This window comes from Chelonia mydas, chromosome 21 (genome assembly GCF_015237465.2).
Source record: "Chelonia mydas isolate rCheMyd1 chromosome 21, rCheMyd1.pri.v2, whole genome shotgun sequence".
Taxonomy (NCBI): Eukaryota; Metazoa; Chordata; order Testudines; family Cheloniidae; genus Chelonia; species Chelonia mydas.
Genome location: NC_051261.2, coordinates 6,874,734 through 6,889,883, shown reverse-complemented (window position 1 = coordinate 6,889,883; position 15,150 = coordinate 6,874,734). Strand labels below are relative to the sequence as shown.

At 48.2% G+C, this 15,150-nt stretch overlaps 1 protein-coding gene across 1 annotated transcript in view; it reads left to right on the top strand.

The window, feature by feature from the left end:
• The first annotated feature begins 3,451 nt into the window (after window positions 1-3,451).
• Window positions 3,452-15,150, top strand: part of CDK18 (cyclin dependent kinase 18) — a 74,554-nt gene continuing 62,855 nt past the window's right edge. The window contains exon 1 of the mRNA XM_037885150.2: window positions 3,452-3,718. The gene's annotated coding sequence lies outside the window, so the exon portion shown is untranslated. The remainder of the gene's footprint in view (window positions 3,719-15,150) is intronic.

The following is a 15,150-nucleotide window of genomic DNA, read 5'->3' as shown; positions in this document are numbered from 1 at the left end:
TGCCATTTTGGAAAAACACCTTCCACACTGCCTTGCAAATCACTGAATCAGAGAAATGCCAGGCTGGAAGGGACCTCAGGAGCTCATCAAGCCCAGCCCCTTGGGCTTGCAGATCAGGTAAACCTGGGCCAGCCCTGACAGGTGTTTGCCCAACCTTTGCTTAAAAACCTCCAGTGACAGGGATTCTAGAGCCTCCCTTTGAAGCCTGTTCCAGAGCTTAACTACCCATAGCATTAGAAAGGTTTTCCTAATATCTAATCTAAATTTCCCGTGCTGCAGATTAAGCCCATTTCTTGTGCTACCTCCAGTGGCCGTGGAGAACAATTGATCACTGGCCTCTTCGTAACAGCCCTTCGCATATTTGAAGACTGTTGTCAGGTCCCCCCGCAGTCTTCTTTTCTCAAAACTAAATATGGCCAGGGTTTTTTTTAACCTTTCCTCATAGGTCACATTGTCTAAACCCTTCCAAGCCTAAATGTGCCACTCTGTATTGCACAGGCTTCTGCTGACATGTGCCTGACTCAAGGCCAATGACCATCAGACCCTGCTGTCCTCCACAGACTGTTGCTTAGGGGACACTTTGCTTTGGGATAGTGTTGGGAATGAATTGCGGGTTACAATATGGAGCTCAGTGCCTCCCTACTAGGGATACTGTATTGCTGGCCTGCATCCTAGTGAACATCTAACATTCAGTGTAATGCTCCCAACCTCTCCCATGCTGCTGCCATGTTTGTCTGAGGTGGTTTCTCTCCCAGTCTGTCTCTGAACAGCTAGCACGAGGAAATCTTCCTGTCTTCCAGCTGCACCTGCAGAATTTTTGGCTTCCCCACTCCATGTCATTCCCATCAGGATTAGAGCTCTCCCTTCCGTGGCATGGTGATTAATGTGATTTATTTTTATGGGGAATATTATGGGCCGATAGGCAGCCGGTGTGACGCAGGCACTGAGCTTACGTCCGTGCTCACTAATTGCTTGTAAAAGTCTTTGCTTGCATGCAGGTCCAGTGCTGCTTCTGAAACTGGTTCTGCGAGTGAGTTCTCTTTCTGTCGTCGGTTCTGGGCTCACTGTCCCTAACTGGATATGTTTGGCCTGGGATGCTACTCTGCTTCCTGGTTCTAAATGACTTTAAGGTGCCAGGTTGACAGCAGTGGAGACTGAAGTTCCTTTTGGTGTCACGTGAGCAGCAAGAATTGCCGTTCTATTGAAATCACCCTATCGTGCAAGGCATTGCATGTAAACATGTTAAGCGATTGTTCCTGCCCAAAGAGTTTACCATCTTAAATAGACAAAACAGACAAAGGAAGGATTATGATCCCCATTTGGCAGATGGGGAACTGAGGCACAGAGAGACTAAGTGACTCTCCCGAGGTCACACAGGGAGTCTGTGGCAGGGCTGGGCTTGAACTGAGATCAGCCATGATCTAGTTTGCTGCCTTAACCACAGGCCATCAGTTCTCACCTGCTAGCTTATTTACACACCCCACCTGCCTAACATACCACAGACATGAACAGTTTCTAAAGATGAGAGCAGAATTCAGCCTCCAAAGCCTGGTCAACTCTTGGTCTGTCTGTCTGGGATGTGCAACAAGGTCTTAACTTCTCATTTTGGCTGGACGGCCCTCTAGAAGACTAGAGAGTTGGGGTGGGAAGTTTCTCAGTTATTGTGGTAAGGATGCTGAATCTTTCACAAAGGTCAAGTCCCTCCCAAGGTCTTGGTTGGGTGTTAGAGTTATAAAGATATTAAGATGAGCTAGCAAAACAGCCTGACTAAAAATCCCTTCCTCTCCCAATTGCTCAGCTTTCACACTCTTGTGATGTCGTCATTTCTCCAGGTCTCCAAGGAGTTGTCCAGTAGAAAACAGACAATTCTGTATGAAAACAGACAGGACAATCTCCCAGGATTTTCTCCAGAATGCAAAAAGGAGAGGGGGAAAAAAGGCAGAGTGAGGGAATGGAGACTAACTACTGCATTTCCCTTCCTGGTTTAGAGTCACTTTCTATCCGCTTCCCCTTTTCCATCACCTTCTTCTGGCCTCTTGTTCTCCATGCCTTCTTTCAAAGGCATGCCATGCCCTGCCACACAGAGGTGTGTTATTAGCATCGCCATCCTATTCCAACCCTCCCGTCTCCCCCAAATCCTCTTGGATGACGCAGACGTTTTAACCTGACATTACATACGTTATTGAAATTCTAGTGACCGCCAGACGGTGTTGGAGAGGGGATGGGCATGGTATCGCAAGTTATGTGAGAAATTAATTAGTCACAGACAGATGATGTTGATACCTTCTGTAAACCTGATTTATTTCCATGGGTGCCTGTTTTTGGAAAGCTGAATATGTTTGGCTAAATATAATACAGCAAATAGTTACTGGCGAAGATGATCATGCTGCAAACACAGAGTCTAATGGAAACGCATTAGGCTGATAAATAGAAATCTAAAAGATGTGGGCAACCAATTCCCCAGCCTTGTGTTTTCTTGCCACAGGTTGGTTGGTTGTTGGTGTCGTCATGCTGGGAGTCAGATTCATCCCACATGAGCGTGGTGTCGGGATCAGAGAAGTGAGAGTGGGCAACACTGGCTTTATGTGGAGGCTGCTAGGGTCCAGTTCATCTTCTGCATCGTCTGCAGCTTAGAGCAACCTCCAGGGCTTCCCTGGTTTGTGCCCCCTAAGGCAGCTGGGAATAGCCAGGGTGATGGCCATATTTCCCTCCCCCCAAAGAAATGCTCTTGCCTCTTTGCCAGGAACTCCTGTGGGAGGCAGCATAAAGCCAGCTGCTCTTTCTGGGGTTTCCCCACTATGCTGGAAGAATTCTGCAGGGGGCCCTGCTGAGGGAAAGAGGAGCATGTCCAGCTAGCCTGGGATGAAAGCACCCCTACCCCAGGGGGAGAGGGTTTTGTGTGTGGACAGCCCCTTAATAAGAGCCTGAGTAAACTTTGCAGTGAAGACATACCAGGTGTTTGGGTGAGTGGGAAGCGGGATCAGAGGCCAGATTTGTTTTCCGAATGAGCAGGAGCAAGTGGCTGCTGCCCTCCAGAAGTACACTGTGCACCCCACCCATCTCACTCCTTGACAGAACAAGGAGTAATGGTCTCAGTGGGGGAGGTTTAGGTTGGATATTAGGAAAAACTTTTTCACTAGGAGGGTGGTGAAGCACTGGAATGGGCTACCGAGGGAGGTGATGGAATCACCTTCCTTTGAGGTTTTTACGGTCAGGCTTGACAAAGTCCTGGCTGGGATGATTTAGTTGGGGATTGGTCCTGCTTTGAGCAGGGGGTTGGACTAGATGACCTCCTGAGGTCCCTTCCAACCCTGATCTTCTATGATTCTATGATCCTTGTAAGCCTGGGACAGCTGGTGAAAAGACATCTGAGCCCAAGCCAAGCAGGGCTTGCTACACCCCCAGGATTGGCAGTTGCCCGGCAGGGATGTCAGCTTTGGGGAGGAGCCAGTGTCACACATGAAATACTCCAGCCCTACTGAGAGGATTTCTCTCTCTCTCTCTCTCTCTCTCCTCCCTTTGCTCAGTGCCTCTTGCAGCCCCAGCCTCAGGTTGCTGCGGGAAGACTCTTTCCTTACCTTTTCTGGGAGTGAAGTGCCCAGGGCAGACGAGACCGGCTGGTGCAGGGGCAAGATTGGAGACGGGAGAGACTTGGGGAAGCAAAAGTGGACTTGATTTGAAAAAAAGAAAGAAGGAGAGTCTCCTCTTTCTCCAGCGGGTAAGTACGGGCTCTTCCCCTTGTGCGGTTACATTTCACCAACATTGCAATGTAAACAGAGCAAAGGTATGACAGAGTGGGGTTTGCTTTTAAAGGAGCAGTCCCCCTTTTATATCCCTCTGGCTTCCCAGCACAGCTTCTTCTTCGGGGATTATTGATCTCTTGGTGGCATGCTGTACTTTGTGGGAGGGTAGTTGGGGCCGGGGGTGGGAGATCCGAAACGGAGGCAGATCAGCTTTATGCCAAATGTAGCAGCAGGATATTCTGGTCTCCTCCTCGGCAGAAGAGATTCCTATGTGTGTTTTGGTTTTGGTGTGGGGCATTGAGGAAGCCTTGTTCCCCCTCCCCTCCATCACTCCTTTCTCCAAAACCCTGAGGAGTTTGCTCTCAGGGCACGATATTGGCCCGTCTTTGAAGGAAGCCGGCCAGCTGGGAGAGGAGGGGGAAATCTGTTGCCTCCAGAATGAAACTTTGCCAGGCTGCTGTCAGGAGGAGATGACACTGAAGTCTCGGTGTGACATCTGTTCACGTGCTGAGGCTGGGTTATTCTCCCTGCATATGTGAATTCCCCTCACGCTGCACTTTTTGTGGCTGCCAGTGTCCTTTGCATCTCGCTGTAGCTCTGGCACATTCCCTGGTATGTGGGGAAGTTGACCCCTAAGTGTTGCTTCCTTCAGCTCCCTCATCATCACCGCCCTCATCGCTGGTGGGGAGCAGTTACCTAGACCAGGTGGTTAATGCCTGCAACCCAAATCCCTGCCACGCCAGGACTAGAATTGGTGCCAGTGATGCTTTAACTAACTGGCCCTTCCCTATATGCAAACAAACCAGAATGAGTGGTGCTGACGGATTGGCACAATGGTGGCATTAACTCCGAAAGGGAAGAAACATCAGCCTCCAGCCTGAGGCTCCGGCATTGTGTGTGTGTCTGTGAGGGGGTGGGGATGGCACTCTGCACAGGCAGGAGGCAAAGGGTTAATGGAATGGGAGTGGGCTTGGTTCAAGCTGAGAAGTGGTGCCTATGAATGGAGCCCTGGCTGCTGCAGGGTAACCAGTGGTTCTGGTGCAGTTAGGCCGCTGGGCATTTCCAGTGGCAATGTAGTTTGGGCAGAGCGGAAAAACAAACCACAGACTGAATGTGGGATCAATGCGAAATGGGGCTGCTTTCCGTCCTCAGGTGGCTGTGAAAAGGCTCCTGAGAGACCACCAAAGAAATCCAGTTAGCTTGAAAACAGTTACCCTCTGCAAACACCAGATATTTAGACTCTCTAATAATAATTGGCACTTTCCACTCTTAGCTCTCTAAGCACGTTTACAAGCTGGGTAAATAGCATCATTCCCTGAGTACAGGAAAGTGAGGCACATAGGAAGTGACATGTCCAAGGGCTTGCAACAAGTAAGTGGCAGAGCTGGGAACAGATCCCAGCTCTCCTGACCCCTAAGCTGAGGCTCTGTCCACTAGGCAATACCTGCCTCCCTGCTGCACGACTAGAGATCAGAACCATCCCCTCTCCAGACAGGTCGTTCTGCCAACTGGCACAGTGAAGGCATCTTTGGCACTGCTCCCGTCTGCGTGCTGGAGGGTTTTGCCAGTGTGGGGGAGAGGGGTGGTGCTGCTAGCTAGGGTTGTGTGCCAGCTCGCCTGGCCAGTAAGGGAGAAGTACTTTCCGGGTCTGCTGCCCCTTGATGGAGGGCTTTAGAGATTTCACAGACATGCCTCCACTGACCAACTCGTTGTCACATAGAGGGTTTATCTTCTGCACTAGCAACTGTAGGCTTGTGGTAGCCTACACACCCAGGAGTGCCACACTGCCTCCTCCCCAGCTCCAACATCACAGGCCCAGTGACAGGTGAGGAGGGAACTGGATGGGTCTCTAGACATCTTACTTCACAAAGAGCCTTTCAGACACTAAAGCCAACCCCACAGAGGCATGTGAGGGGTGGGGGATGGGACAGCATATGGGAAGGATCAGAGAGTAATAGGATCAACTTGGGCATAGGGAAATGTAGGCACCATATCAGGGGAATTTCCTCGGGGTGAAATCAGACAGTGGAATAATCTCCCCAGCGAAGGCTGGAAGTCCTCTCATTAGAAAAGATAGGAAGGTCTTGTGACTAAAGAACAGGAGTTCACCAATCTGGAGTCTATTCTTGGCTCTGCCACAGATTCCCCATGGGACCTTTGGTCACTCACTTAACCTCTGTTCCTCAGTGTCTCCATCTGTGAAATGTGACCTTGCATCACTCCATGAGGTTTGCTCAATTGGGTCTGCACTGAGCATTGAGATGCTGGCATGGAAGGTGCTTTGGAAGCACAGAGTATTATTTTTAGTGTTGTATTTTTTTTGACGGCCACTGTCACTAATTGGCTACGTTTTGTAGGTCCCTTCAATGGATGACGTGCGCAGTTATTGTGTGTCTTGTTCAGACATTATGGGTGATGACAGTGCAGTAGCCATGCACCCTGGCTTCTGAGTTGGCTGTTTTAAATCTGGCTAATGTATTCCAGATGTATTTATGATGGCAATGGTTAGACTCCCTCTGAGAAGGGGCCATATTGTGTCAAGCACATACCCACAGTGAGAGAGTCCTTGCCTGAAGTTGTTTACAGTCTAAATAGACAAGAGAAGGATTATTAGCCCTATTTTACGGATGGAGGAACAGAGATGAGGTGATTTGCCCAGGGTCACTCAGGGAGTCTGTGGCAGAGCTGAGAATTAAACCCGATCTCCTGAATCCCAGACAATCCTTCCACTTTCTGTGTCACATGCAGAGCCCTGGCCACCTGCTGAAAACAAAAGTTATAGGTTTATATGCACATGTGACACTGGGTGGACTGCAATCACTTCACAGACCTCCTGTTTGCATTAAAGTTTTCAGGCTGCAGCACACTTCTGAGTCCATCAGTCCCCACTCTGGCCTTCTGGAGACAGATGAATCATTCATTACAAACCCTGAAACACTCTCCTGGCTTCATTACACACCTGAAACTTGGGGCAGGTTGTCTGAGAAAATCTCTAAGTGACCAAATAATCGTTTGAGCTTCCATGGTGCTGTATGTACAATAGCATCCTCGCAACCTCCCTTTGAGGAAGGTTGCCATTTCACAGATGAGGAACCTGAGATATGGAAGCGAAGTGGAATTGATGGTAGAGCAAGAACCCTGGGCACCTGACTCCCAGCCCTCGGCTCAGTCCTCCAGGCCACACAGAACTCTCAAAAGGGTCTGAAACGCAGTTTTGCTCTGAGTTACTGGTGCATCAGCTCCGCCCCCTGCCAAAAGTCAGCCCAAACCCTGCAAACTGATGTTGCCTTGATTTGCATCCAAGCATCTCTCATGTTTAATAGGCATCTAATTTTGGAGGTCACTTGGCTCCTTTCAGCAAATGGCATCCAGGCGGGGATCTGCCCATTGAATTTGTCTTCTTATCCCTTCCTGATTAACTCACTGCTGCTGGAAAAGAAACAGAAAACAAAACACCACCTGTTGGTTGCTGCAGATGCAAAGGCCCGGATTGCAATCTTGCAGGCAGTTAGCTCTGCAGAGACAATCTCTTACCAAATACAGCATCCCGGTCACGCTCTTTCATTTCCAATCAAGGTTCCTTTTAAGGTAGCATTTTCCCTACAGCAAAAGTTGCTCCTCTGATATCGAGTTGCTTAGCCGCCCACACCACTGGCCTGCCATCCTTGCTGGAACAGAAGCTGGAGTGAAAATTACTTTCAGACAGCTGTGAAAAGCGACCAAGCTTTAGTCTGTAAAGTAAATCTACACTGATGCCTCCTTGCTGCTGAGGTCTCTGCTGTCTCTCGTTTTTTTTTTTTCCCTCTCTCCTTCTTTTGTGCAGTCCAGTCTTGTAGATTTTCTGGTCACAATTTGAGATCCGTATTCTGCTATCTTCTGCATTCTCTAGCTGTTTTTAGAGACCAGCTCAGACGCAGATATGCAAGTGCTCAGCAACCACACTCAGGGCCAGATTGTCTAAAGAACTCAGCTCCCTCTCAGGCACCTAAGCAAGCACCAGATTTTCTGAAGTGCTCCGCACCCAGCCGCGCCCATTGGGACACTTCTGTGTCCAGATTTTCAAAAGAACCCAGCACTCAACGCACACCCAATGTGCTGAATGCTCCTGCACCCGTTTGATAGGTGCCCGAAAGGCAGCTGAGCTCTCTTGAAAGTTCCGGCCTATGGGCACCATGCATAGTGGTCCACATCTTCTAACAAGGGGCTAGTGCTTTTGGCTGCACGATTCCTAGAGAGCAGGGATGGTCCAGTGGTTCAGGCACTAGCCTAGGACCTGGGTTCAAGTCCCTGCTTCACCACAGTCTGCCTGTGTTACCTTGAGTACATCCCTGAGCCTTTCTGTGCCAGCTCCCTTCTGTACAGTGGGAATGGTAGCACTTCCCTACCTCACAGGGCTGTTGTGAGGATAAATACCTTTAAAGGACAGTGTGATGTCCAGATGCTATAGAAAAAATGGGGACATATTAGTACCTAGAATAGTGAGAGACATTCTCTTTAGGGGCTGGTTTTCAGAGTGTGGGTGCTCAGCATGTCCTGAAGATCAAGCCCCTTTAAAGTATCTCAGGTTGTGCACCAGCAATTGAGACAGCCCAAATCAGGAATCACTTTGGAGTTTTAAAACGCTTAGCTCGCCACTGCTTAGAGGGACAAAGTGATGGTAGGCAATATAGTAGCCCTACGGAGTCTAGGCAAGAGAGACACTGACTACCCTCTTCTGAAACTGTCACACGACTGTCTTTACCTGCTGCTCTGAGCGATACGTTTGTGCGTCACTTCCACCTACCCATTTCCCAACCTCCGACGCCTCCGGGGGGCAGTGAATGTTTTATTTGTAAAATCTAATATGAGGAGTGATAATTAGGAAAAAATAAAACAGCCCTGCAGCAGTTTGTACGTATCTTTGTCACCTGCCCTCTTCATAACTGCATCTTGCATGGGCTATTTATAGGGCTCCCTGAGCCAGCTGGCTCTAAGGCAGGTAGGTGCTTGGGACCGAGGCATGGGTCGTATACTTTCAGATGAGCAAAGGTGTCTCTCCTGAACAATTAGTTGGCGGCAAGCTGGGGTGGGAATCTAACCTGCCGTGCACTGTCTGTCTCAGCGGATCCTGCTGGCGCACATTAAAAGTTCCTTAATGGGCTTTAATCTGCTCCTGTTTCAAAGAGGACTAGAGGAAAGCCTGTTAACAAACCCATCAGCAGGGTCCACATGGACAGTCAGTGTGCAGCATGCTAGTGAAGGGTAGATTCTCACTCCAGCTTGCGGGGAACTAAGGCCAGGTCTACACTATCAACTTACATCAGTATAACTACAACGCTATGGGGTGTGAAAAAGCCACCCTCCTGAGCTACGCAGCTATCCCGACCTAACCCCCGGTGTAAACAGGCTTCTCCCATCGACATAGCTACCACCTTTCATGGAGCTGGATTAACTGAAGCTGCAGCATTTTAAGTGTAGACCTGCCCTAAATGTTTATGTAGAGAAGCCAGTATGTCGAGTGGCAGAAAACGAATTGTAAGGCAGGTGCAGGGGAAGACACATGCCGTGCTCTAGGCATCAGGGGAGAGGCGCTATAGAAAAACCCTTTAGACTAGAGCGATTGGATTGGTTAGATTAGATAACGGGGGTTGTGGTTGGTAGAGAGGAAGGATCAATGTAGCAGTCATGCTCTGAATGCCAACAGCAAGTGTCAGATTATCACAGCACAACTGAAATGGCTTAAGGAGCAATGGTATTGCCAGAGACGGTTTAATAGTAACATTGCAGCTGCAATCAAATCATTTGGTTCCTGAATCTGCCCTGCCTTTCAATGGGGAAATGCCCGGTGGTTCAGACTTTCATTTGACGGAAGCAGCTGGTTGGGTGAGAGAAGTCACCACTCTGATCCTAGGAAACAAGAGGGTCAGCATGGGATAGCGGATAGTGCACTGAACTGGGAGGGAGCCAGGAGATCTGGACTCTAGTCTAGGTTCTGCTACTGACCAGCCAAGAGACCTTGGGTCTGTCACTTCACCACTCTGCATGTCTTCTTCCTCTTTGTGTGTCTCACCTAATTTGTTTGTAAGCTCTTTGAAGCAGGGACAATCGCTCACTGAGTGCGTGTGCAATGCCTTGCATAATGGGGCCTTGATCTTGGTTGGGGCATGTAGGCGTTAATGTAATATTAATAACAATATTTTTAAAAATGACTGCTCTTTGATGTAACATTGTCAGCATGAACTGCTGGCCACCTCTGCCCAGCATTTCGGGAACACACAGGATTGCCAGAGCAGGAGTATCACTGCTGTTGATGCACAAAGAAAGAAGTAAACAGGATGAAGTGATGTTAATTTCAAAAATGTGTGTGGAGGGTGAGGGCAGAGATTCTGCACGAGCCACATAAAGAATGGCCTTGCTAATGGAGATACTTAATTAGTAATAATTAGTGAGTACCTTCCAAACATTAACTCTCAAAACACCTTTGAGCTATGTATTATTATCCCTATTTTACAGATGGGTAAACCGAGGCTCAGAGCGGCTAAAAGCTCCCTTGTGCACAGTGACCTATTCCTGTTTCAAAATGAGTCATTGACAGAGCTGGGCATGGAACCTGGGCATCCTGGCTCCCAGCTCCTGATGTGACACTTGTCAGTTTATTATTTTCCTGCTTTTAGAAGAGCAAGCTGGGGTGAGAGTCAAATAAATTAATCAATGAAATTAACCTGGAAAAACAAAGCAGGTGGCTGTTAGTGTCTCTTTAATTCAGCTGTTTTTTTAGCTGCAGGGCAGTGGGTTCCCTTGGGAAATAGAAGATGCTGTTACCAGCAGCAACATCCTTGTATAACTAATGACAGCAGTGGGGTGCTGGGGCTCATGGGAGAGGTGGGGATTCTTTCCATTGCTCAGTGATGAGATTTTTTTTTAGGAGACTAAGGGAATTAGGGCCAGGTTTGTCAAGGAATTTAGGTGCCTAACTCTTATTGAGTTCAGTGGGAGTTAGGTGCTTGAATACCTTTAAAAATCTGGCTCTGAGTCCCTTGGAGTGAAGATTCAGTTCATGCAGCGTGTTTCTGGTCAGGATGTCTTTGGCTGGAGACTAGGCACCCGGCTGGTGCCAAAGAAACATATTGCTCTGTGTTTTGAGGTGGTGGTCTCGGGCATAACATGGGTGGAGTGGCCCAAGGAGGAATTATCTCTGGAAGGGTTAAGTTCAGCCTTGGAGATGTTCACAGTCAAACAAGCTCCCATTATAGATTCTCTCCTGCCTGGTAAATGTTCCTCCAGCCACCACACTGAATATTCAGAGCCTGGCTTCCGAAACGTGTTTAAATTGGCCGAGGGTCAAGAGTGCGTTTTCAGTGCACAGAACCTCTGGAAGAAAATTAATTTATTCTGCAAGACTGGGCGTCTGGGAAGAAATACCCGGTCATGTTCTGTTCTAGTCTGTTCTGTTCTAGTGTCTATACCATGCCCATCATCGTGGTCTCTAAGCATCATCCAGAGGTGCATTAAGTAACATAACTGGCATCAGACACATGTGGTTCTCTCTTTCTCCTTTTCATCTCCCCTGGGGCAAGAATAATGTGAGATTTTTTTAATTATTATTCAGTGTCTGCCATGATATGTTTATCATTGAGGGCAACGTTCATCCTGAGCGTTGGATGATCTCAGGTCTCTCTCTCAAGCCCTCGGGTTCTGTGAGTTTAGCATTCTCAGCGAGGTAGCTTAGGGCACTACCATGCTATATCGGCTCATTTTCACACCCCTGAGCGACATAAGTTACATCGACTTAAGCGGTAGTGTAGACCACCCCTTGGCCTTACCTGATTTCCATGCCCTTCTTTTGGGGAAAGAAAAAAAATCTTGAGGGTACTGCTGCTCCAAATGGTTTAGGGCAGTTGTTCTCAAACTGTAATCCACGGACCGTGGTTTGTAGATTGCTGCATGGGTTTGGCTCTCCTTTTTCCCCCCACTGCTAAATAGTATTAATAGTTAGCTTAAAAAGTATCGGAGTATGTTGTTTTCCATGAGTTACTCTGGCAATTGCTGTAGCTGCCACGGGGAAGTTTGTGATCCTGAATAGGAAGGAGGGATGAAGGGGTGTGAACTCCCACTTCTCAGCCTCTTGTCTTCTGTTCAGATGTATTGATGGGACTGGTCACACAGTCAAACCCCGATAACGTCCCTTCCACAGTCCCAGAGCCTGAACTTCCTCTCACAGCTCTTGTGTGCTGCTAACACCTCTCTGTGGAGCCTGAAACAAACAGCTGGCATTTGAAATTCCTAACAAATTCTTCTAGTTTTGGGGCTGGAGTAAAGTGTGTGTGTTGGGGAGGAGGGAGGAATTTGGTCTGTTTCCCCAGCAGACCTGAGAGCTGCAATTGTTGGGGTATTTTTTAAATTGAATTTCTGAATCCACAAGAATTGAATTTCTGGGCTGATCTTAAATTCCGCAGCCTTAAAACAGATTTAAATATGTGATTCCTGCAAAACAGGGAAAAATTCCAACATCCCTGTTTATTTGTGTTATTTATTGTGAATTAAATAATAATTGAAAGAGACGTCTCTCCAAAGCTCTAAGCTCTCTGACACACCATTAACAATCACAGCAGCATTAAAATGAGCCATTCCAAGATACATAGCTGTATTTCCACCTGAAACGTCAGCTTTAACCCTGCCTTTGTACCATCTAGTGTGTCGTGGATTGCTCAGTGGCTGGGTATATGTTGGAAAGTATCATTTGATTAATGGCAGGTGATAGGGAGCTGTGGTGTGGCCAGTGCTGCTGATCTTCATTCAGACAGCTCACAAAGGGGCCAGATTTTCAAAGGTATTTAGGTACCCAACTTCCATTGATTTCAATGGAAGTTGTAGCCTTTCTGAACCTAGCTGAATACTTTAAAAAATCTAGCCCTCAGTGCTTCATTTCAAAATATAGAGGTAGGAATCTCTTCCCACCAATGCAGTATAACCACCTAGTGGGAGAAAGCCAGTACTCTTACAAACGGAATAGGAAAGGCAGTGAGGGGTGTTGGTCCAGATCCTCAGCTGGAGTCAATGATCTATGCTGACGTACGCCAGTGAGAGAGCTGGCCCTTTGAGACTGCGAACGGAGCAGAATGTAACCACTCCACTTGAATTTAATGGAAGGACCTGTGGTACCTGTGCCATCACGCAGCAAACACTGCAGGCTGGTACTGTGGGTGTCGTGTCAGGATCATCAACCTCATCAGTGACCTCGTTGAGCATATAAATAAATAATTCTGGCAGGATTCATTCAAAGCATAGATCAGGATCTGAAGTCAGGACTCCTGGGGTCTATTCCTGGCCCTGCCATGGACTGGCTGCGTGACCTCGGACAAGTCGCATCTCCTGCCTGTGTTTCCAGTTCCCCATCTGTGTGCTGGGGATAATACTTACCTCTCTCACCGCGGGGCTGCAGCTTTATCGATGTCAGTAGAACAGCTGGAGATCCTCAAGTGAAAGGCGCTGTAGAAGGGCTATTATTAAAGGGATCGGCTGGCTGGGCACAGTAACTTTTCCCTGCATAATGTCCTTCACTCTTCAAGCTGAAAGGGTAAATTCACATGCAAAGGAACAGCAGCAAAGTGTTTTCTGGGGAAGTTTCCACCCACCCTGAGACATTTAATGCTCCTATTGCTACAGAAATACCCTAGAAGCAACCAGCTCATAATTATCTCCGAATCATTACGTGGTAATTGCATAAATGGCCGATTCCTGCTCCTGACCTCTTAGGAATCTGCCCTGCCCTTAGCACAGACAGAATCTTTTGTCTAGTCCCAGTATCAAATGGTTGCTTTACATGGCCTTTCCGATAATTACAGAACCCTCCAAATCCCGTAGAGAGAAGGAACACATCTCCACTTACCCGCGATTGTTAAATAAGGGGAGTGGGCCCAATTCTCAGTTGGTGCAAACCGGGGTAGTTCCATGAAGACCACGCACCGACGAACGACAGTCCCTCCCCCAAAGATCTTGCAGTTTGAACAGACATGACAGAACAAGGCTGGGAGCAAGGAGGGTCATTATCTCCGTTCTGCAAATGGGAACCGAAGCGCAGAGAGATTAAGTGACTTGCCCAAGGTGACACAGAAAGTATATAGCAGAGTGAGAAATTGGACCCAGTCTGTTCTATTCAGCTTCTTATATTTTGCCCATCACAGTGGAGTCTGGCCTGCTGTGTTGTCTGCCAGACACTTAGAATGGACGTAGCAAATCAGCTTATTCCCCATTCCTGTGACTGGACTTCTTTAGACGTTATTTTTAATGTTCATGAAAGGTTCCAGTTTGACCACACCGCAGAATGAAGCCTTGTTAGTCCAGTCCATGGTAACAGGCACCGCCTGGGGGTGTGACTACGAAACAGCTCTGTAATGTAGCCCTGCCAATGTTCCCTAAGCCCTGCACTCTGGAGACCACATCTAGGGGAGAGGTCGCCACCTCTGCTGCCCTCTGTATTTGTCTCTACAATAAATGCATTGATAATTTTTCAGTGCGTTCAGCCCTGGTGGTAGGTGGTAAATGAACAGCCCCGGTGACTCAAAGCCTCTGTTTATCCAGAAAGCAGGTTCAGCACAGGCATGCATCCCCCCAGCACTGCCATACCCGAGTGTCTCCAGCACCACCCTGGAGAGACCTCCCTTCTCCACGGGAGCGTGGTTCACCCTCCACGGACCGTTTGGACCCCAGTCTCTCTGCTGAGCCTGGACACGTGTCCGCAGAAACTGGAGTAAAACCATAAACTTCATGCTGCATAGGCCACTAAGCAGCCATTAGACAGTCAGTGCTACCGAGCATCTGCAGCATGGTATCCCATTGTCACCCAGTCCCCCTTTTTAGGGAGGTGGTGGGGGTGCATTGTAAAATTCTGTCCAGTGCGGAGCTAGATTCTGCAGGGCTAAGTCTAACTTTCGGCTCATGTGGTCTGAGCCAGAAATCTCCAAGGGATTCCTCCGACTGCTCTGGGAAGAGGAGCCACTGTACTTATTATTTCTTTATTGTGAAGCGAAAAAGACGAGACACAGATAAACTCTGTGACGAAGGCCTGAGGAGGAGGATGACGGCAGTGCAGAGTTTCACCAGGCCTTCTGAAAAACTTAGAATGGAGATCGTTTAATCCCTGCCCTTGAGCCAGGAGGGAGAGCGGAGACACAGCAAATTAAAGCTGGAAGGCTGAGTTCTGAGAGACCTACAGCTCTGAAGACATTCTTCAGGTCATATGCCTCTGCTCTGCACGGAGACTGCAGAGACTCTCCTTGGAAGGGTCTCAAAGGGCCACAGGTGAGTCTGATGGATACCTGAGCTGGCTTGCATTGTACTGTACGAGATTTAAGACAAGAATTTAAACTGTGTGCGCGCGTTTATGTATGTATTTACACCATGCCACCTTTCAGGAGCTTTTTGGCCA